This window comes from Palaemon carinicauda, chromosome 27 (genome assembly GCF_036898095.1).
Source record: "Palaemon carinicauda isolate YSFRI2023 chromosome 27, ASM3689809v2, whole genome shotgun sequence".
NCBI lineage: Eukaryota > Metazoa > Arthropoda > Malacostraca > Decapoda > Palaemonidae > Palaemon > Palaemon carinicauda.
The window spans coordinates 43,779,855-43,804,002 of record NC_090751.1 but is presented as its reverse complement, the minus strand read 5'-3'; positions in this window follow the sequence as shown (position 1 = coordinate 43,804,002).

Sequence of the window (24,148 nt, the reverse complement as noted above, 5' to 3'; positions counted from 1 at the left end):
TGCTTCACCATGAGTACCAAAGGATACCCAAGAATCCCATTGTCATCTTCGAGTCGCATTATTATCTCTGATTAAGCCGTAACATTTAAATGCTTTATATTTCACATCGCAATCTGTGTGTAATGTAATTTGGGTAACATGTAGAATTTTAAGTTTTCCTATGTTGTCAAGATTACTTGATTTTCGAGTATTGCACTGCAGGGGAGGGGGGAGGGTGTTAGCATATCCAAGGGGTGTGGAGTCATTTTTCGAAGGGTCCAATTTTAAGCGTGGGATTTTTTTTTTTTTTTGTTAACCTACTTGAGAATATCAAGAAACTATCTTACATTGAAAAGGAAATTTGCATTCTCCACTATTCACACGAGAGTATACTTCCCAGATGGTCCACTCCATACCCTACAGAAAGGATAGTACCAAAACAGATATAGAGGCACAGGTGTAAGCTGAGCCCACCTGTTAGGACTGAGACCAAGAAAATATGAAATCATCCCAATATCTATAATGATGGGCTTCCAGCCAGAAGCCAAGAGTCCCACCTCAAATATTGGATACCCCCGGATTCCGATGAACCAACCCTTGAGAATAGTTCCCCAAAAAGGTCCATACCATCTACGGATTGGCAGAGATCATCCAATACTCTGACATATAGCTTTGAATGCAAATACCTCCCAACCGTGATCCATTCTCATATTCATCTAAGCAGGAAGTTATAATGAATGTGTAAATATCCATGCCATCCACGAACAAATAAAATAATTTTACATATATATATATATATATATATATATATATATATATATATATATATATATATATATATATAGTGTGTGTATATACTATATATATATATATATATATATATATATATATATATATATATATATATATATATATATATATATATATGTGTGTGTGTGTGTGTGTGTGTGTGTGTGTATGTATTATATAAACTCAAGAGAAATAATACTTAATGAGTTTGGACAAGAAGGAAAAAGAAAGTTTATAAAATAAGGAAAAGTTCGAAATAACACCGAGAAGAAATAGATGAGAGGGAGTGAAATTTAGATTCGAACTAGGGGAGCAATTTCCCCAAGTTCGAGACCCATCTTGACCGTCAAATTCTTCAACAATATGAAGAAACCACATGACTTCGTCAAGGCATTCTCTCGTTAAGAGGGTCTAGGGAAGATGATCTTGCTGTGTTAGTAAAAGATCTGAATGAAATAAATATTGATATAATAGGATTAGTGAAATTAAATGAACTGGAGAAGGTTACATAGTTATAAGAGGGTTTTACATTTTGCTTCAAAGGGCATGAAAAGGACGAAGAAAATGGAATGGTTTTCTTATTAATAAAATATTGCTGGTCACATAGAAGAATTTTGTAGTGCAAGTTATACAACTGCAGGATTAATTACCAAAACTAGATAAGAAAATGTTTTACTGCCACAAGGATCACGTGACAATATACAGCAGTAGCCAGTAGGAAGTCATAAAATACTTTAGTACCTAGCGCTTTCGTGCGTTGCAATACACACTTCAGGGTACAATAAAAAGAAGTGTGTATTAAAAAGCAGAGAATAAGCAGTAGGTAAATATGGAGTATGCATAAGGGCAGAGAATACATGCTTGTAGAAACAATCTTGTAAATATGGAGAATGCATAAGGAATGACAGAGGATACACGCTTGTAGAAACAATCTTAAAATCATGAACACCTTTTTTTATAAAAAGGATCGTAGAAAATGGACATGGAGAAGTTCAAATGGAGAAATGAAAACAATAATAGATTCTGCTCTGTGGAAATAATTCAATTAAAAAAGTTAAAGTCAAGTGACAATAGAATGGTGAGAAGCAAAATTTGTACACATCTAAGGAAAGAGAAAATAAACTAGTTCTAACATCTGATGAGTTTAGATTAGCAATGCAAAATAGGTACTCCCAGCTACATGATAAAATGGAATCAAGGAAAGAAGAAAGGAACAGTAATTCAACAAAATTTGTATTGGAGCCACCACATGAAAAAGGTGGATAAGTCCTAAACAAGATAAAGGAAAACTATCAGAATCCAATAAAAACTAAGAAAATATTGGAAATGAGGGTAAAATACTAAAGATGAAATAGAATTAGCAGAACTATCCTAACCCAAACAAACTAAAACCCCAAGAAATTCGTAAATACAATCAAGCAAAAATTGAGGAAACACTAAAAAACATGAAGCAGCATCAAATTGATGAAAAGACGACTTGAAACAGGGTGCCAACAGATGTTTTCTTTAAAGTAGGTAAAATGAAAATATTATCCGCAAAAGAGGTGGAATAATGAAAACTACAAAGGATTTCTATACAATGCTATACAGTGGTCATATAAGAAATAATTTTGCCCAGAGAATTAATGAGACAGCTGAGCCGGCACTAAACGTAAAACAAGTAAAGAAAGCATTAAAAGCCGTGAAAAGAAACAAAGCAGCATGAAAAGATGGCCTAACAACAGATTTCATAATGGATAGAGGAGATTTCATAGTAGTAAAACTCGCTGAACTTGCACAAAATGTCTGCAAGAATGCTCTATGCTCTATACCTATAGTTTAGAAAAACTATTATATTAATACACCCACTAAAGACCTGAAAAATTACCAACCACTAATTTTACTCTCCGAAATATATAAAATACTTTCAAAGATTATCTTAGGCCAAATATAAAGACAGCCAGGTGTTAATCAACCTAGAGAACAAGATCACATTAGAAGTGGGTATTCAATTGACCATACCCATGTAATTAACCAGCTAATGCAAAAATCAACACAGTATGACAAATAATATTTATGGCATGTATAGACAATGAGAAAGTTTTTGATTATGTCAAAACTTCACCAGTAATAAAAACCCTTCAAAGACAAGGAGTAAATTAATCTTATGTTAGAACACTTGCAGATATCTATACGGAAGTACATAGAACTAATATGAGAAAATTCTGTTAGAGAAAGGAGTTGACAGGGAGACCCCATCTCTCCTAAATCATTCACAGAGTGCCTAAAAGAAGACTAAGAATTTAGATTTGGAAAATAAAGAAATAAACACTGACAGGGAATACCTTAACACCTCAAGTTTACAGATGACATAGTTCTGTTTAGTGACTCATAGGAGGAATTGCAAAAGATGATGGATTCGAATAAAGAAACCAGAAATATAAGTTTGAAAATTAGTAATGTTCAATGAAATTGTAGCAAAGAAGACTCTGCCATCCAGTGGACCAGTTATGGTGCCAATAAATCGGGGTTATGGACGAACTTCTAAATTTTTAAAGAATATACGTACGGTGGAGAGACATTAAGTATTTCCCCATGACATGAGACCGAAATTAAAAGAATGATAAGCAAAGGATGGAGAGCTTTTGGTAAACAAAATGAGATTACGAAAGTTAAAATGCCACTTTCTCTAAACAGAAAAGTATTTAATCTGATGGTCCTATCAGTTTCAACTTATGCATCAGAAACTTGGAGCCTTACTAAAGCCTTTGAACATAGGCTAGTTACACTTCAAAGAGCTATGAAAATAATAATGATGGGATTAACACTAAGACAGAAAAAGAGCAACATGTATATAGGAGCAAACAGATGTAGCGGATATTCTAAGAACATGTAAGAAAAAGAAATGAACACGGGCAGGGCATATAATGAGAATGGCATATAATAGATAGATAATACAAATAAGAGAATGAGTGCTTATAAATTGCAAAAGAAACAAGGGAAGGAAGAGAAGACGATGGATTGACGAACTAAAAAAATTTGCGGGTATACACTGGTACAGAAAGACCATATACAGATGCTAGAGGAAGGACATGCCTGAGGACTTTTCCATCCAGTGGACTAGTTATGGTTGCTGCTGCTATGTACATACATACATATAAAACATATACATGTATGTGTTAATATCCGAAGCACGTAAACTCAAATACAATATGCTCAATAATCTATAAGTGATAACAATATAAAAAATAAGATGGTAAAGGAACGCATAGGAAAAATTTCTAGATCTCTTGAATAGTGGTTATATCTAAAAGAAAAACGCATGCTCTTCTCTGCCTGTGAACGACTGGTTTAATGTATACGGTCGTTATCAATCAGGTTTTATTCACGACTGGAAATCATCGATCAGAACGTTTTTCAAGGTTCAACAGCCAAGGGTCTCTCTCTCTCTCTCTCTCTCTCTCTCTCTCTCTCTCTCTCTCTCTCTCTCTCTCTCTCTCTCTCTCTCTCTCTCTCTCTCTCTCTCTCTCATTTATCTTCTTTAAAGAGAAACGTCTTTCGGGAATGTTAACTGAAACGAAGGTAGAGATGAGAGGGAGCTTTATCCTCAGAAAGATTACATCGTTCCGACCAAAATGGATGGCAGAGAAGAGACTGAAAGCAACCAAAAAGATTAGTTACCTCGGTCATAAACCATAAATTCTATACACCCAACAGCCTTTTCGCAATTAATGGGTTTCAAAAACAACCAAACCCAGAACACCCGATGCAGTTTACCGATTTTGTGTAAACGACAAACAATTTTTCCTAACTGGTTAACTCTTTCTGCCAAATTTTTGTTCGTATGTACATTTTCCGTTTAGTCTAAGGTCATGTCATTAACGAAACATTTGCTTGGAAAGGATTTTATGCATGTCTTCACTGTATAAATATATAAATGAATGCAATGGTCGTCTAATTAAATATTTGACTCTTGATTTCACGCCTTATGAAATATTCATAAAGGAGATGACAACATATTCAGATGTCCTTCCATTCTGATATAGAACTCTTGATATCATACATCAAGAAGAAAACATTAATTGCAAGTATATTTTGAAAATTCTATTCCGCATTAAAATAAGTCAGAGAGATCGCCGATTAGCGTCCCATCAATATTCATAAGACGTAAATAAAAAAAAACTTAATCGCCCTTCCAAATGTCACAAATTACCTTCCATTGTTTTTTAACGTTAGAACAAATTTCTCAAAAGAAATAAGCACAAACATATACTAGCAACAAGCACACGTAATCGCATGCACTTAGGCACAAATAAATTCAAGAAAATAAAAACAAAATACACGAACAAAAACACAAACAACCGGCATGACAATGTATCCGGAGGGTTGCGTGGCAGCTTTTTCATCAACGTGAAATGCTTTTCATTGTGAGCCAGTCTTGTGAAAAGCCCCAAAGGAACAGACTATGGGAACCCACCCACCCTCCCTTTACCGAACCTTAATAGCACAACATTGCTCCAATATCCACTGTATATATACAACCTCCATGTCGCTGACAGTGCTTCGAACAGCTTTTACTTTTCTCCATACCTTTAAACAAAATTATTTTCATAATTGTTATTAATTAAAATACACTTCAACCGATACATTCAAGAAAAATGTTTCGTTTATTTACATGTATACACTAAATCTATCCACTTTTTTAATAAATAACTTTCCTCCAAACGCGAAACTAAGTTACAACCATTCTTAAAACATTTGTACGAGTAAACAGTAAAAATTACCCTCCCTCCCCAAGAGATATCAAAACTTGATTAAATGAGAGTCCAGGCTATGGATAAAAACTCGCGGGAAAGCATAAGACCTGGAGCCATAAAAACAGAAGAGTGGCATTCGCTCTACCTAATTATATTTTTCTTTCCCCAACCTCCGAAGGAAAATTTAATAGCAAAACTTTTAGTAACACATGTATTATTGACATATGATCAATAGTGGGTGGGACAAAGATCTTTCCTAAATTCTATCTCCGTACTACTAATACTTGAGGGAAAAAATTGATAGCGTTGTTGACAATATGGTTTTAATGCCAGATAACTTACACTTCATTACCCAATAAAATATACTGCTGGTTCTAATTTCACAGCACAATAAATTTGCTTTCCAATAGTATTTACCAATTTCAAAACACTTTTCAGAGAATTTCCTTTGAAATTACTCCCATTTTTCCCTTGGGTGGCTACTACTTTACGAACCAGATACCGTACCATGAAAGATAAAATTTGAGATCAATAAGGTCTTTGTGTTCTTGATGTAAAAGAGTTTCACGTTCCCTTGATATCATTGATGTCTTTATGAACCCTTAATATCAATTAAGTCTTTATGTGGCTTTGGTATTAATAAAGCAGTACACGGGTAGGCATCAACCTTCCAGCAAGTGGCTGAAATTACCCTTTGTCATCTACCTAGGCCTACTCGTATTTGTAGAATGTGCAATACATATCCGCTTCCCATCTAAGAAGGGCGCATTGTTCTTTTTTATTATATATCAAACTCTGATATTAAAGACATTACATAACTGAGAACCTTTACAGCTTTCAAGTTCCTTACTTATATGAATTTTCTACAAGTTCTTTGGTTTCCTTACGAGATATTCTATATATTTTGATGATAAAATCAAATGTCTCCACCAGGAAATATTTTGAGCGTTCATGTTTCTCCCAATTTTATGCAAAAGGAAACATAATTCTTCTTTTCTACTACTAAAAATTTTCTTCCTAAGCTTTCCATTTTATACAAATTTCCACTCGTATCAACGTGTTAACACTTAAATATTTAAGAGATCTCTACTTTCCTACATGAAAATTTGTCTAAATTCACATAAGCAAAAACCCATTAAAATGCTCTTTTCAGAACCAAGAAATGACTAATTTAAAGTTTACGAAGAATTTCCTTATTGACAAATATAAAAGTTCCTGCTTTACCAGTTTAATTTCTATCTCGCTGTATTTTTAGGTATATCACAACGACTGCACATTTTTATTATGGTAATAATGTATGCATGTATTTAGAACGATCGTTGGTGCAAACTTAAAAATACCTGAATATTTAGATACCACCAGAGAAAATATCTTTTTTATAAGGATGGATAAATACTTGCAAGAGTAAAAAACCCTTGTGTATCAATATGAAAATTAAAGATATTTCTTCGAAAGTCAACTTCAATAAGATATTGTAACAACCACTTTCTGTGAATCTAGTATTTTTAAAGCATACCAGCCCATATACATAAAATACTTCAGACTTCATTAATAATAGGAAGATGCCACAATCTATAAATCTCTTCTTAGAAAAAAAACCATCTATATGATAAATAAAACATTGGATTTCGTTTCCCCATATACACAGCTTCGGAAAGTAATTTACACTTGTTTAAGACGACTTTGATGTGCCCATGAATGAATTCAGTGTTCTTGAAGTCGAAGCGATCCTCAAAAAAGTAGAGATGGAAAGCCCCAGGATAGAATGGAATAACTGCCGAGATGATACTGGCCGAAAATGAAGTGGCTACCACACTACTTACAAGATTATTTTGTATAGTGTGGCATGAAGAGGCAAAACCTAATGAAAGGGAGCGTGAAATAGAATTATTAATTGCTGGTAAAAAAAAAAAATCATTACAGAGAATAGGATACCTTCTTGGTAGTACCTCGGCTGTAGCACTCTTTGCCAGTGAATCTGCTTCTTCACTTCCAGACACACCTACGTGTGCGGAACCCAGGAAAATCAAACTGTTATACCTTTCAGGCAAATAATTAAAGGCCACCCTAAAATCTTTAAAACTAAAGGGTTACTAGAATTAAAACCTTCTAAAGCTTGAAGAACCCTTCTTGAATCACTATAAATGGTAAAATTGCGCTCCACTTTTAGCGCTATTTTCTCAATAGCGGTTAGTATGCCATATAACTCAGCTGTAACTATGGAAGATATTGGAAGAAGTGCACCTATTCAGTTAAAAGAACTACTATATATTCCAAATCTAATGCCAGCATCAGATTTGGAGCCATCGGTATATATAAAAGTTGATTCCTTATGTTCTTCAAATTGCTCCAAAAAAAAAGAGACCTAGCTTCAAATTCGGTCATGTTTTTTTAACACCAATAAAATATTTACAAAAAAACATCTCTGGTAATTTCCACGGAGGGATTGATGATATCTTAAATGGAAGCACCTTACCTCTAATTTTATCAAGACTGTTTAATAATTGTTTTACCCAAAGGCCACAAGGTTGAGGAGATTTTGGGTGCAACTCAAAATATGTTAGTGTTTTACAAGGCTTGCAGTCTGAAAGGCTAGAAAGTTAGGGAGTCTTTGTAAACTAAACCAATATTGAATAATGGAAAACATTCGGTAAGGGTCTAAAGGTAACTCTCTAGCATCAACAAGGAGACTTGGGATAGGTGAGGTTCTAAACGCTTACGTGGACAATCTAATACCAGCATGATGTATTGAATCTTTAATCGGCTTGGGGTGGCTGAGGAGTATATTTCACACCCATAACTAATTTTGGAAAAAATTAGGGCCTTGTATAATTTCAAATTAGTTTTAAGGTCTGCCCCCATGATGTATGGGACAATACTTTTAAAAGATTCAGAGCCTCAAGACATTTAGCTTTCAACGCCTTCAAGTGAGGCACTTATGTCAACCTACAATCGAAAGTCAATCCTAAAAATTTAGCTTCACCTAAACATGGGATCTGTTGAACTTTCATGTAGTTCCCAAACACTTAGATAACTATGATCATGCCATATTCTATTAATAATGCTTAAAATAAATAACTTTGTATTAACAGGTACATGTTTAAACATTGCATATGGAATTGGACAATAGTAGTTTTGCTTGTTGAAAACTTTAATCCATTCAAAAGAGATCACTGAATAATTTTGTCAATTGCGAGTTGTAGTTTTCGCTCAACCTTTGCTAATCTAGCTCCAGCAAATGATATGGAGAGATCCTCCACAAACAGTGTTGAGAGAATGTCTTTGGGAATGACTGAGGATATCCTATTAATTGCTAGTGCAAACAGGGTTACACTCAGCTCACTACCTTGGGGAACTACTCCTTCTTGACATTTCATCTCTGATAAGAGTTTCCCCCACTCTCACTTGAAAAACTGTGTAAAAAATGATTGGATAAACAGTAGTAAGTCTCCTCTTAATACCAATTCATGAATGGTTTTTGAGTATACTATATCTTCCTGCGGTATCATATGCCTTTTGAAGGGAAAAAAAAAAACACCATTACATGGTGCTGTTTGGAAGCAAAGGCTTCACACATAGAGGACTCAAGTGGTATCAATATATCAGTGGAATGCATTTTCTTAAAACCTCACTGAATGGGTGATAAAATACCCTTCTTTTCCAGGTACCACATCAGTTTTGCATTGACCATCTTCTCCATGATCTTACATAAACAAGATGTCAAAGCAACTGGTCGACAGTTTGCTGCTAAAAACTTATCCTTACAGGATTTTTAAAAGGCTAAAATAATGGGTAGTTCCCAAACACTTAGATAACTATGATCATGCCATATTCTATTAATAATGCTTAAAATAAATAACAGGTACATGTTTAAACATTGCATATGGAATTCCATCTGGTACAAGGGCTGTATTATTAAAAGTGGAAAGGACAGAATCAAATTATCTTTCAGTAAAAGGAGAATTGTATGAATCCTCCCTTCCTGTTGCAATATTTAAAACTTTCTTTTCTTCAATGCCCCAATACTGGTGACCAGAAGATGCTTCACACTTGCAGAATATATTTGAAAAATGATCGGCCAGGACATTGCTAACATTCTTTTGCTTCAGTCACATACTGACCGTTCACCAACACTAGTGGTGGGTTTGGGGTAAATTTACCTGCAATCCTTTTTATTTTCCTCCATACATAAGATGGTGTTCTTCTGTTAATGTAGGAAACAAAAGACATCCAAGACTGGCGTTTAGCTTCTTTCATGGCACAAGGGAACTGTGCTCTACACTTTTTGTATGTCATCAAATTTTCCTCAGTACGGTGTCTACGCAATCTAATCAGAGATTTTCTGGTGGGTCTGTGCAACAATTAATTCTGAAGACCACCACGGGACAGGTCATTTGAATAATCCTGTGGTTTTGGAAATCTAATTGATTCCTACTGTATGGAGTGTTCCATTCAGTAGGTCTATGGCATCATTAATACCTTTAAACTGTTCTGCACTACCCTCGATTTCACTTAGCTCATGAAATTTAACCCAGTCCACCTTGTCAAGATTCCATTGCGGAGATCTTTGTAAAGGTGGACCCTTGTTGGCGTTCATAATGATTGGTGCATGATCACTAGTATGCCAATCATCTAATGTCCTCCAATCGAAATCAAGAAGGCAGTTAAGAGCTTACAATTGAAAGATCAATCCATGACAAGGTACCTGTCTGAACATGGAAGTGCATGGGCTCTCCTGTATTAAGGAGTCTGACATCTTCATTCTCCTAAATTGATGAGATATTGCCCCTTGTGTTTGCTAAAACAATACCCCATAAAGGATGTCTACCATTCATATCTCCAAATAAGAGAAAAGGTCGAGGGAGTTGTTGAATGACCTCTACTAAATCATCATAAAAATATCCTTTGGAAGTAAGTATGGAGAGCATACTGTATATTTTCTCCCTATATTAATTTGCACAATCACTGCCTGCAAGGGTGTACAAATAGACAAAGGTATTTGTGGAACATCTTGACAAACTTGCATGAGACTTCCACCAGGGCCCCCTGCTTCTTGATTACATGGTGTTTTATAGTTAACATACTCTCGAGGACTGGGAGTGTTAGCATCAAACCTATTTCCCTTTAGACATACAATTACGGGGAAATGTTCATGAATTAGGAGCTTAAGTTCTTCATATTTAGCCCTTAAACCCTGACAATTCCATTGCAAAATGGAGGAAAAACTATGGATTATTTCTGGAAGACATCTTGGATGATATCTTCCCATTAGCAGTTTTTAATCTAACATTATTACCTGTAAGTTTGTTCAGAGATGGTCTTGATATATTGGGTTTTACATTTGTGTTTTTCTTTGTCTCTTTGATATGTTTGTTGAGGCAGATGTTGGACCTCAACTTGAATTTATGATAGATTCAGTTTATCTTCTGGGTCATTAAAAACATTTATAGACAAAACATCTAATTTATCTGATGTCATAACTTTAATGTTTCTAATGTGGCGGTGAGAGAGTTGGAGGTCTCTCTATTTTACAATTAATAGATGTGGGATTTTAGGTTTTTGCACCTTTCCCACTACAGGTGCATCCATTAAGTTGGTTTTAAGTGGAACCTCCTTCAAATCAGGCAAGGACATGGCCTGAGAGAGGTTTGTACTAGTTTTTGTAATGGGGGACGAAGGCTGTACATAAAAGGGCATTGCCCTAGTGTTAAAAGCCTCAGGAGATAATATGCTTAACTTGTCATTTGGCATTTTATCAGAGGGTAAATTTCTTTTTCTAGAACTCTTGGCAGTACTAGGTGGGTTTGATTTTAATGCTTTAGCATAGTTACTTGATTTATTTAACAGCCTTTAGGCTTGCCCCACACTTATATGTTCTAAATTAGATTTGTTGAGGGCACCTTCCTCCAACTTATACAGCTCACAGTTCTTGTCGGTGGATTTATGATTCGAGTTGCAATTTAAACACCTGGTTCCAAGTGCACATTTTCCATGGTAAGAGTTGGAGCAAATACCACACATTTTTCCATTTTTGCAAACTTTAGACGGGTGTCCAAATTTAAAACAATTAAAGCACTGCAGTGGCTTCTGCTTAAATGTTCTTACTGTGATCATTTCGTTTTCAATAATATTATGGAAAGGTACATCAGCATACTGGAACTTAAGGATTATTATCGATGTACCTGGGACTTTGTGAACTTCCCATACATTTAGTGGACACATGGCCAGTATCTCCTCTACTGTAAATTCATGCAGATCTCTGTTAAAAACTATTCCCCTTCCGTGGCTAAAATTTACGTGGGGTTTGACATCTAACTTGATATCATCATTAGTTGTTTTTATGTTGGACAGTATTACAGATTGTGTAATTGATTTGGCATGGATAAAGAAACATTTTTTTCCAAAACAAGATATATTGCCCGGTGCATTAGTTCCTACTTTTTTCTGAATTAAGTTGCATATTTTGAAATAATTCCCTGTAATTCCCTTTGATTTAGCTGCAAGCCACATAGGTGGTTTTGGCTTTCTCTGGGAAGGCATAACTAAATCAGCATCTTTTTCCAACCAATCAGCAGGCCTATATACATCCAAATCCTTTGGTACTTTATCGCAGAGAGCAGCCACGACTTTTAGGTTATTGATTTTCATATTATTCAAGTTACCTATTGCACTAAATGCTTCGTCATAACTACTGTAAGATGTCCATGAATCCCATTTTTCATTTTAAAGATTCATCCTCATTTCTTTTATACATTCATAGAACTTAAATGCTTTATATAGATCATTATAGTTTGTCTCTATTGGAATTTAGGTAACATGAAGGATTCAAAGTTTCCTCGTGTTACCCAAATTACTCAAATTTGGAATATCAGTAGAATTCTTTCCGGTTCCGAGGTTATCAACAGAACTTTCCCTATTCAAATTAGCAGGGGTCATCAACAGTGCCGGGGGGGGGGGGGGGAGTCAACATATCAAGGGGATGGATAGTCTGTGTTTGAAGGGTCCATAGTTAAGGGTGGGGTTTTCCTTTTGCTTTTTGTTGGTTTACCTGCTTGAGAATTTAAAAAAGTATCATACGTTGGAAAGGAAATTTGCATTATCTACTATTGGCACATTGAGAGTATACTTCCCAGATGGTCCACTCCAAACACTACCCGAAGGACAGCACCAAAACTGATATAGAGTTACAGGTATAAGCTAAACCCGCCTGTTAAGACTGAGACCAAGAATATATGGAATCATCCTCCCCATGTCTGTAATGATGGGCTTCCGGCCAGAAGCCAAGAGTCCCAACTCAAGGATTGAATACCCCCCGGAATCCGATTATCTAACCCTTGAGAGTAGTTCCGCCAAAAAGGACCAAACCATCTTCGAAAGATGGCTGAGATCAACCAATACTCTCATATATAGCTTTGAATGTAATTACCTCCCAACCGTGATCCCTTCTCCCATTCATCTAAGCAGGCAGTAATAACGAATGTGGAAATATCTACGCCATTTAAATAAAATAAAAATAAATAAAAACAAATAAATGAACAAATAAAATAATTATAAATATATGCATACATCTACGTATATATATATATATATATATATATATATATATATATATATATATATATATATATATAAACATACATATATATATATATATATATATATATATATATATACACATATATATATATATAAACATACATATATATATATATATATATATATATATATATATATATATATATATATATATATATATATATATATATTATGTATAAATACATACATACATAAATATATAAACTTAGGAGAAGTAATACTCATGGAGTTAGGACAGCAAGACAGAAGAAAGTTGATAAAATTAGGAGGAGGTTGAAGTAATATTGAGCAGAAGAAATAGATGAAAGGGAGAGAAATTTAGATTCGAAATTGGGGAGCAATTTCCCCAAGGTCCAGAGCCCTCTTACCCGTCACAACTCTTCAACTATATGAAGAAACCATGTGACTTCGACAAGGCACTCTCTCGTTAAGAGGGAAGAACAAGTTGAGATGATGGAGAAGGATTCGACTGGATTGGTAATACGAATTTGGCAGACCTAGAGTATGGTGCTGATGTTGTCCTTGTTAGCAGAACAAACACAGGATTTGCAATGCTTGCTTACCAGAACGCACGAAATATCACACGAAGTTGGGCTCAAGATAAATAAAAGAGAGCCGATGAGAACGAGTATGCAAAGTAAGATGAAATATCATTGGAAGGAGAAAGTATTAATAAGGTAGAATCATTCAAGTATTTCGGAACTATGATCCCCAGGACAGGGTCTTTGGAATTAGAGTTTAGTGAAAGATTGAAAAAAGAAAATCAGACAATGGCTACGGTTAAGTAAAATTTTGAAATAAAATCGCCTGAAATTACTTATAAAACCAGACTACTGTATACATCAGTTTAGTGAGAGCGGTATTACTCTATGGACAGGAGTCATGGTATGACAATGAAACAATCTCCAATAGATTTAATAGATTTGAGAACAAAGCCCTCGGAAGGATATTGGGAATTAAATGGCAGGACAGGATTAGAAATGAGACTATATGAGAGATTACTCGAGTGCCATATGTGGATGAGATCATGATGAGGGGTAGATGGAGATGGTTTAGGCATGCTCTTCGCACCACCCCCAGAGAGATTAGTTCACAAACGTTCAGCTGGGTTCCACAAAAGACTAGAAGAGTTGGAAGACCCACGCCTACATGGCTGAGGACCATGAAGCGTGAAGTATGAGATGAAGAATGGAGAAGTATTAAATTAAAAGCTGAAGATAGAGACGATTGGCGAAATCTAGCAGAGGCCCTTTACATCAATAGGCGTAGGAGATGATGATGATAAGAAAACATCAATAAATCAACCATGGTGATCATTTTCGAAGCATACCTTAAACAAAACACTTGAAAAAATACAACAGAAATGTTATATATGAGTGGAGTAACTTGTGTTTTACACCCTTCCTTTCTTAAAGGAAACAAACACAAACAACTAAGCAGAAAGGGACCAACCAAACGTTTCGAAAGACCATTTCCAAACTGAAAATGTTTTTGGTACTTGTGTCAACGGCTATTGTGTTACAAGTGCCTTATTTTTCGCTCAAGTTACATCATCTTCAATATCATCGATATACACTTTTAACTCTCTCTCTCTCTCTCTCTCTCTCTCTCTCTCTCTCTCTCTCTCTCTCTCTCTCTCTCTCTCTCTCTCTCTCCATGTAAAACAGTCCTGGCTAATGGTGGACACATCTTTGATATATGGAAATGACAATGATTATACGTATATATATATATATATATATATATATATATATATATATATATATAGATATATATATATATATATATATATATATATATATATATATATATATATATATATATATATATATAGATATAGATATATGTGTGTGTGTGTATCCATATGTGTGCATATATATAAATATATATATCCACCTCCACTTCCATCTGTTTATATGACAGTCTAAACATGCAAATTATCTCAGCTCATTAATCAATCGTCTTCTCTTCCTTTTCCTGCTTCTTTTTCAATCTATAGGGACCCATTCTGTTATTCTTAACGTCCATCTATTATCTGTCATTCTCATTATATGTCCTGCCCATGTATATTTCCTTTTCTTACATGTTAGAATAGCCTATAATTTAGTTTGCTCTCACATCCAAATTGCTCATTTTGTCTCTAAGTGTTACTTCCCTAATTATTCTTTACATAACTCTTTGAATTTAGACTAGGTTATGCCCTAAGGGTGTAGTAAAGCTCCAAGTTTCTGATGCACAAGTTAATACAGGTAGGACCATCTGATTAAACACTTTTCATTTTAGAGAAAATAGCATTTTACTTTTCCTAACCTCAATGTTTACCAAAGGCTCTCCATTAAATGCTTATCCTTCATTTAATCTCGGTCTCATGTCCTCTTGAAACACTTGCTGTTTAAGTACGTATCTCCATTAAGAATCTCTTAGAGTTTCGTCCTTAACACCTATTTGATGTTTTGCATCTTCATTGAACATTTTACTCATAATCACTTTCAGTCCTACATTTCTACTTTCTCTATTCAAACCTTCTATCAACTTTTGCAATTACTACCATGATTCACTAAACAAAACTATGCCATCTCCAAATATTAAGTTAAGGTAATTTCCCTAAATGTCAATTCCTACATTTTCTAAATCTAAATTTTTAAAAACTTCTAGACACTGTGAATAATTTATAAGCGATTGGGTATATATATATATATATATATATATATATATATATATATATATATATATATATATATATATATATATATATATATATATATATATATATATATATATATATATATATATATATATATATATATATATATATATATATATATATATATATATATATATATATATATATATATATATTTGTGGTACTAGGTTGGCCAGGGCCTCAGCCATCCGTTGAGATACTACCGCCAGAGTTATGGGGTCCTTTGACTAGCCAGACAGTACTACATTGGATCCTTCTCTCTGGTTACGGTGCACTTTCCTTTCGCCTATACTTACACCGAATAGTCTGGCCTATTCTTTACAGAGTTTCTTTTGTCTTCATACACCTGACAACACTGAGATTACCAAACAATTCTTTTTCACCCAAGGGGTTAACTACTGCACTGTAATTATTCAATGGCTACTTTCCTCTTGGTAAAGGTAAAAAGAGACTCTTTAGCTCTGGTAATCAGCTCTTCTAGCAGAAGGATACTCCAAGATCAAACCATTGTTCTTTAGTTTTGGGTAGTGCCATAGCCTCTGTACCATGATCTTCCACTGTCTTGAGTTAGAGTTCTCTTGCTTGAGGGTACACTCGAGCTCACTATTCTATATAAATTCGCTTCCTCTTGGTTTGTTAAAGTTTTTATAGTTTAAATAGGAATTATTTATTTTAGTGTTGTTTCTGTTCTTGAAATATTTACTTTTTCCTTCTTTCCTTTCCTTACTGGGCTATTTTCCCTGTTGGGGCGCCTGGGTTTATAGCATCCCGCTCTTCCAATTAGGGTTGTAGCTTAGCAAATAATAATAATAATAATAATAATAATAATAATAATATTAATAATAATAATAATAATAATAATATTAATAATAATTCTCATACGCACTTGCACGCACGCATACAAAAGCTACATTAGATGCAACAAGCCATACCTTACATAGAGCCCAGAGTCATAGCCAGAATGAGTACAAACGATCTTTGTTTTTTAATTTATCTACCTAAGCAGTGAATGAAGGTGTTATATATATATATATATATATATATATATATATATATATATATATATATATATATATATATATATATATATATATATATACACACACACAGTATATATACACACACACATGCATATATTGTGTGTATATATATATATACATATATATATATATATATATATATATATATATATATATATATATATATATATATGTACATATATATATATATATATATATATATATATATATATATATATATGTACATATATATATATGTATATATATATATATATATATATGTACATATATATATATATATATATATATATATATATATAAATATATATATATATATATATATATATATATATATATATATATATATATATATATATATATATATATATCAAAAGTATTTAATCAGATGATCCCACTAGTATTAACTTATGCATCAGAAACTTCCAGTCTTACTAAAGCCTTAGAACATAAGCTGGTTAGAATTCAGAGAGGTATGGAAAGAATAATGATGGGAATAACACTAGAGACATAAAAACAGCTACCTGGTTACGAAAGCAAACTAAAGTAGAGGTTATTCTTACAACGTGTAAAAAATAGAAATGGACATGTGCAGGACATATGAGAAAGACAGATTATACATGGACATTGAGAATAACATAATAGGTCCCTAGAAATTGCAAAAGAAGCAGGGAAAGGAAGAGAAGACGAATTGACGAGCTTAGAGAATTTTCAGGTATAGATTAGTATAGAAAGACCATAAACAGACACGAGTGGAAGGACATGTCTGAGACCTTGTTCTGCAGTGTACTAGTTATGGCTGATGATGATGATGATTATTTTATATATATGTATATGTATATGTATATATATATATATATATATATATATATATATATATATATATATATATATATATATATATATATATATATATATACACACACACACATTATATGTGTATGTGTGTGTGATAACCACGCTACCCATCTTTTCAAGGTACAATCAGCCGAAGTGGTAAAGGATTACCTACTGTAAAGTTAGGACAAAGGAATCTGGTACACCTAGCTCTAAGGAAGGGCGCCCCGTCACACGCTAGATGCGCGGCAAGTAACCAAATAGATACTGTAAGGAGTGATAGCACACGTGGTAGGAGGGGCTACACACAAGAATTCGCCGCATAGTAAGGGTATGATAGGGTGTACGGCCTTCAAGGTACCTAAGCCAGGAATTCCAGTGTCAACTGTACCACTTTGGCTGAATGCACCTTCAAAAGATGGTTGGCATGGTCACATCTCTGCGACATCAAGATCAAGGCAAACTATCAGAAAAGATTGGAAATGAGGGTAAAATCCAAGAGAGCTGAAACAGAATTAGCAGAACTATTCAAAACTATAAACAAACTAAAAATCCATGATATTTGTACACACAATCCGACCAAAATTGCAGAAACACTAAAGAAAGGAAGAAGCATCGAATTGATGAAAAGAACAGGGCGCCAACAGATGTGTGCTTTAACAAGTGAAAATGGAAATACTATCAACAATAGAGATGGTGTGATTACAATTGCTGAGGATTTCTATACAATGCTATATAATATGCTATACAATAGTGATATAAGAAATAACTTCATAAATAGAAATAACGAAACAGAAGTAGTAAAAAAAGCCATAAAAGGCATGAAAAGAGCCAAACCAGCAGAAGATGGCCTAACAATTGATTTAATAATAGATGGAGATTTCATAGTACGCTATGTCTGCAAAATGCTCTATACCAACACCTTGAAAAACTCTTATTTGACATGCTCATCCTAAGTTTACCTGGTTATTTGTACAATAATGTGTGATAATAATTGCCAGTTTGGGCTCATTTATGTGTATTTTCGTTGTTACGAGTTATGGGAGGAAATGATTCTTCTCCATCAGTGGTGTGGGAGAGCAGTGCGGGACGGTGTTATGACTGACAAGGGTCAGTGGCAGTGTATAGAGGGATGGTGTATTCAATTCATTACCATGGCAAAGAATGGGCAGTCATATTATTAGTTGAGTGGATATATATTTGTTGGGTGCTGTTCACTGTGCATCATTGTTATTAATAGTACTATTACCATATGTATTATTGTTAATGTATTATGTATTATCAAATGTGATGTCATTAAATATATGGTTGTTAAATGCAAATTTGGGATTAGGTTGTGGTGGAAAATCATGTAAGGGATTCCTATCTATGTTGTCACGCATTACAGGTTGAATACGACCAATAAAAGATACAGCAAGGCAGCCCGAGTTTTTATAAATTCTGCACTACAATTCAGCAATTTTGCAGAGCAGCCATGGAGGAACTGAAAATGGAACGTACCACAGCCAAGAGGAGGTTCAATCGAAGGGTGGATTATTCAAGGAAGCACAGAGAAAAGGATACTCAACAGGAACATTGGAAGTGTTGTACACAGAGGTTAGTGAGTGTTGAAAAAGTTGATGTTATTAATGAACAAATGATAAAACAATTAAAGGATGGCGAATCTTGTCAGAAATATGAGGAATGGATCAAGGAATTGGAAACTATAAAATATCCATCATTTGAAGTGATAAAAGCAAAAGACAGGTGAAAAAATAATACTGTGCTTGGCTTGGAAAAACTTCGAACCTCCCCAATTTGAGGGGTCAGTGAGAGCATTTCCTGCTTTTGTAAGATATCATGAAAGCCTAGTTGTGTCACAGCATGGGGAAGACCAGTACGCACTTAGAATATCATTAGAAGGGGAACCAAGGAGGCTTGTGGAGGATATAGATGATTATAAATAAAATGTGGGATAGACTAAATGAAGCATTCAGTAATGAAGGAAAACTGATCAATACCATATTGGGAAATATAAGGGCATATAAACCACTTAATGATAGTGATAAAGTTAATTAATCTAATCAATACAATAGAAAAGGTATGGTTAGATGTAAATAATTTAAACTTGACTACAGACCTGGAGAATACTACAGTACTATACCAGGTAGAAAGATTGGTGCCATAGATGTTGAAAAGAGAATGGACCAGATAAATTTAAGAATTTGATTACATTTTTGACAGATTGTCGCAAGGCTCTAGAGTATGTACAAGATTATCCAAGAAGTGGTGCAACTAAGGTAACAGTACATACTGTGGAAAAGAAATTTACGAAGAGAAATGAATTAGCAGAAGCTATAACATTGTTGGCTTTAGGCCACGAGAAACTTCAAAATCAATTGTCTGAATGTTTAACCAGTTTATACCACATTAGCAAAGGAAAAAATATAGGTAGAATTAATAGATCAAGGTATAACAGTGATCACAGAATAAAATAATGTCCTGTTCATGATAGTGAATCATGAATTGCAGGTTTGTATGACATTTAAGCAATGCTCAGCTTAAAATCAGATGGACTTTAAGACCTTATACTGGATATCTAAGTATCCTTGGATTTCCAACCTTTCTAAGTTGCCAAATAATTTTTCTAGATTGAAGCCGAAAAGGGACTGAAAAGGCTGGGAGCTACAGAATGCAAAAAATATCGACAACAAATTCAAGATATGTGGGATCCAGGGGTAATGGAAAAATTAGTGAAGTCAAAGCTGGATTATAAGGGTCTAATCTTCTACTTACCCCACCATGAAGTTTATAAGGCGTATTCCCCATCAACCCCAGTGAGAATAGTATTTAAGGCTGTAGCATCATATCAAGGAATATCTACGAATGACCTACTTGTAAAGGGACCTGATGTGATAACCAATGGGAATATTACTATGATTCAGAAAAGATAGGCATGGTTGGTGATATCAAAAAGATGTACAATACTGTAAATCTTTCAGAAGACGATATGCATACTCATAAGTTTTTATGGAGAAACTGAGTTGCTGAGGGATCCTAGTCATTATAAACTGAAGACAGATACATTTGGGGCTAAACCCCAGGATCAATTGCAATAATGGCACTTCGTAAAACTGCGGAAATTAGTAATTAATTTCCGCAAGCATCCAAAATTATTGTAAAATCCTCTTATAGTGATGAAATCATCAGCAAGAGGATGCATTAGAAAGAATTAAAGTAGTATTAGTAGTAGTAGTAGTAGTAGTAGTAGTAGTAGTAGTAGTAATAATAGTAGTAGTAGTAGTAGTGAGATTGGGAGGATTTCAGATTAAATACTGGGTTTTATCTGGAGAGGATAAGGATAATAATACTAGAGTTTCAAATACTGAACAGGAAAAGCTTTTGGGTTTAAGATGGAAACCTAAACTGGATACTTTCTCATATAAGGTCTAATTACGTGTCTCAAAAAGGACCCGGGAAGGTAGAATTGAGTCTGATGTGAATTGGGATAATTTTGAGAGTCTTATGACACCTCTGTTGACTATGAGAAGTGAAACTATCACAATTTGCGAAGGTGTATGAATAAATGATTTGAAGTTCTCTGGCATCCTGACATTGCAGGTCATTGACACCGATATCCTTTATTGTAAATAAAGATTAAAAGAATAGTCAATTAAAACCAGAAAATTAAATACATTATAAAAGTTAAATAGCATTACGAAGACCTCCTTCTGATATAAATTAAAAAATGCCACTAGAATTGTACGACACGTCCCAGGATCTTGGCAAGGATGAACCTGTCATCCTCACCACGAGCCTCAAAAAGAAATCTATTTCTTTCAGTGCTATAAGTGGGGCATTCAATTAACAAATGCCTCACTGTCAGGGGTATCAAACAGTCATTGCACTAAGGTTGGTGTTGGCCAGCCAGCAGATGTATGGGACAGTACTTATAAAAGATTCAGAGCCTCAAGACATTAGAATATAACGTCTTTGAGTGAAGAACCCATGTAAGGCTACGATCAAAAATCAATCATTAAATTTTAGCTTTACCTACACATGGGATCCGTTCACCTTTTATGTATATACACGAATCTGGATTTACTCCCCAGATACGACAGAAATGGACAATATTAGTTTTGCTCGTCGAAAACTTAAACCCATTCATATCAGCCCACTGAATAACTTTGTCAATTGAGAGGTGATGTTTTCTCTCAACCATTGCCATTCTAGCTCCAGCAAATGATATAGAGAGATCATCAACAAATCCTTTAGTGTTGAGAGAATGTCTCAAGAATGACTGAGGATATCCTATTAATGGCTAGTGCAAATAATGTTACACTCAGCACACTACCCTGGGGAACTTCTTCCTGACATTTCCTCTCAGATTGGGTTTCCCCCCTTCTCACTTGAAAAAAATTATGCGAAATAAATGATCGAATGAACAATGATAGCCCTCCTTGTAATCCCAAATCATGAATGGTTTGAAGTATACCACATCTCCATGCAGTGTCATATGCCTTTGTACCATCGAAAAAGACTGTTACATGGTGCTGTTCGGAAGCAAAAGCTTCACAAATAGAGGACTCAAGTATCAACATATCACTTGAGTGCATTTTCCTAAATCCATACTGGATGGGTGATAAAATACGTTTCTTTTCAAGGTACCACATGAGTCTTGCATTGACCATCTCCATTTTACGTAGCCTAAACAAGATGTCAATGCCATTAGTCGATAGTTTGCTACTAAAAACTTGTCCTTACCGAGTTTTAAAAGGGCTAAAATAATGGCTAGTTCCCAAACACTTGGATAGCTATGATCATACCATATTCTAATAATAATGCTTAAAACAAATAACTTTGTATTAAAAGGTACATGTTTAATCATTGCATATGGAATTCCATCGGGTCCAAGGGCTGCATCGTTACAAGTAGCAAGTGCGGAATCAAATTCTCTTTCAGTAAAAGGAGAATCATACGATTCCTCCCTTACTGTTGCAAAATTTTAAATTTTCTTTTCTTCAATGCTCCTATACTGGTGACCAGGAGCTGCTTCACACTTACATGATCATTTGAAAAATGATCAGCCAGGGCATTGCTAACATCAGTTGGTTCAGTCACATACTGACTGTTCACCTTTAATACTGATGGTGAGTTTGGGGTAGATTTGCCAGCAATCGTTTTTATTTTCCTCCATACAGAAGATGGTGATGCTCTACTGATGACTGAGGAAACAAAAGATACCAAACTTTGGGGCCTAGCTTCTTTCATGGCATGACAGAAGTGTGCTCTACACTTTTTGTATGTTATCAAATTATCCTCAGTATGGCATCTACTAAATCTAGTCAGAGATTTTCTGGTGGCTCTGTGCAAGACAGTTAATTGTGAAGGCCACCAAGGGACTGGTCGTCATTTGAATAATTCTGTGGTTTTGGGAATTGAATTGATTCCTGCTGTATGGAGAGTTCCATTCAGTAGGTCTAGGGCATCATTAATACTTTCAAACTGTTCTGCACTAACTTCGATTTCACTTAGCTCATGAAACTTAAACCCAGTCCACCTTGTCAAGATTCCATCATGGAGATCTTTGTAAAGGTGGACCCTTGTTGGTGTTCATAACCATTGGTGCATGATCACTGGTATGCCAATCATCTAATGTCCTCCAATCGAAATCAAGAAGCAGATAGAGCTTGCAATTGAAAGGTCAATGCATGACAAGGTACCTGTCTGAACATGGAAGTGTGTGGGCTCTCCCGTATTATTTAGTCTGACATCCTCGTTTTAAACAACTGATATAATATTGTCCCTGGTGTTTGCTAAAACCACCCCACAAAAGGATGTCTACCATTCAAATCTCCAAATAAAAGAAAAGGTTGAAGGAGCTGTTGATTAATTGATTGATTGAAAGTTTTCTGGCATCCTAACATCTAAGGTCATTGATGCCAATAGCATTTATTATACATGAAAAATAAAAGAGAATTCAATTAAAACCATAAAAGTTAAGAAGTCATTATAATAGTCAAATAGTTTTCAGAAGACCTGTTTCTGAAATAAATCTAAAAATTCCACTCGCATAGTAGGACACATGTCCAAGAATCTTGGCAAGGATGAACCTGCCATCCTCACCTCGAGCCTCTAACAGATACCCATTTTTCAAGTTAGTAAAATTAGGGCATTCGGTCAACAAATGCCTCACTGTTAAAGGTACTAAACAGTCCTCACAATACGGTTGGTGTTGGCCTTTCAGCAGAAACTCGTGTGTCAACCGTGTGTGACCAATACGGAGGCGACAAAGAGTCGTCTCCCATTTACGGGGTATCATGTTATACCTTCAAGGTGATATGATATTTCTTACTTCCCTCATTTTATTGCCATCTTGACTATCCCAGTGCTGTTGCCATTTATTACAAACCAATTTCTTGATGTAAGGTAAGAAATCATTACAAGGAATGGGATACCTCCTTGGTAGCAACTTGGATGCCGCATTCTTC